Source organism: Frankliniella occidentalis, unplaced genomic scaffold (genome assembly GCF_000697945.3).
Source record: "Frankliniella occidentalis isolate FOCC.00 unplaced genomic scaffold, Focc_3.1 Scaffold172, whole genome shotgun sequence".
In the NCBI taxonomy this organism is placed as follows: Eukaryota; Metazoa; Arthropoda; class Insecta; order Thysanoptera; family Thripidae; genus Frankliniella; species Frankliniella occidentalis.
In genome coordinates, this window is record NW_026267298.1 from 311,217 (window position 1) to 312,756 (window position 1,540).

General features: G+C 52.0%; 1 protein-coding gene across 1 annotated transcript in view; it reads left to right on the plus strand.

The window, feature by feature from the left end:
* The window catches only part of LOC113208486 (uncharacterized), a 12,906-nt gene that overhangs the window by 4,316 nt on the left and 7,050 nt on the right, over nucleotides 1–1,540 (plus strand). The gene's annotated exons all lie outside the window — the stretch shown is intronic.

Here is a 1,540-nt window from a genome sequence, read left to right on the forward strand (position 1 = left end):
ACCCCTCAACCCCACTTTCTGGATCCGCCCCTAAAACGCATGTTTCTGAGTCAAATTTTTCGTGACAATAATCAGATTGACAGATAAACGCCCCTGCCATTCAAAACAGCCGAAAACGGAACTCAAAAACGTTTTTTTCATCAAATTTACGGCACTTTTTAACGCTTGGTGCAGTTAGGCTCCTGGACGGGCCCTGAGGGGTTCGGAAGGGTGCGCCAGTATCTGGGTTTGTTCGTAATGTCATCCTGGACAAGACTGAAGGCATTCCACGCAAAAAATCCATGGAAACTCTCGCAGAAATGTCAAAACGTGATCGGGGTTAGCAAAATCAACCCCTACTTTAGGGGGTTGTACCGGGTGAACGCGTGGGGTGGCCGACTTGGCCCGCCCGTCAAAAGGTGTGCCCGACCTTCATCTTGAAGGGCGCGAGGAATCAGACACCTCCTCCGATTGCTTACTGGTGAAATTCGCTACGGCCTGAGACACTAGGTGTCCACTCTGGAAGGGAGCGCCTATACGCTCCCAGCAAACGGCGCGGCTTTCTCGCCCGGAGTGGACACCTAGTGTCTCAGGCCGTAGCGAATTTCACCAGGAAGCAATCGGAGGAGGTGTCTGATTCCTCACGCCCTTCAAGATGAAGGTCGGGCACACCTTTTGACGGGCGGGCCAAGTCGGCCACCCCACGCGTTCACCCGGTACAACCCCCTAAAGTAGGGGTTGATTTTGCCAACCCCGATCACGTGTTGACATTTCTGCGAGAGTTTCCATGGATTTTTTGCGTGGAATGCCGTCAGTCTTGTCCAGGATGACATTACGAACAAACCCAGACACTGGCGCACCCTTCCGAACCCCCCAGGGCCCGTCAAGGGGACTAACTGCACCAAGCGTTAAAAAGTGCCGTGAATTTGATGAAAAAGACGTTTTTGGGTTCCGTTTTTGGCTGTTTTGAATGGTAGGGGCGTTTATCTGTCAATCTGATTATTGTCACGAAAAATTTGACTCAGAAACATGCGTTTTAGGGGCGGATCCAGAAAGTGGGGTTGAGGGGTGGTAGCTATCGGTGAGCCTGGAGTGGTTGGAGGGGGCGAAAATCACTGCTATCCGGTAGGGGACATTAAAACATTGAGCCCACGTCACACGGCGACCGCCGGCACTCAATTTTACCCGAGGGGCCGTCTTTAAATGATCAAATCATGATTCGGCAATTAAGGGGTGGTTAGAAAGGGTTGGAAGTTCGCAAGGGCGGTTTTCTGACACGGCATTATGTCGGCTGTACCTAGGAGAGTACTCCCCTAAATTTTCAGCCGGATCCGACCCCCCAATCGGTCAGCGGAGCGTAACAAAGCAACCTCTGTTTCCTAACCACACTGCGAAGTGGGGTGTCGCGATGCGTTAGGCCCCACAGCTCGCGAACCGTTCGAGATCAAGGTTTGCGCTTTTAGGGGTCTGATGCCAACATATGAGCCTATCTTCCTGCCAAACGGCAACCTCCTACCTAATCACACTTCGAAATTACGCCCTGTCAAAAAAGTGGCGCTTT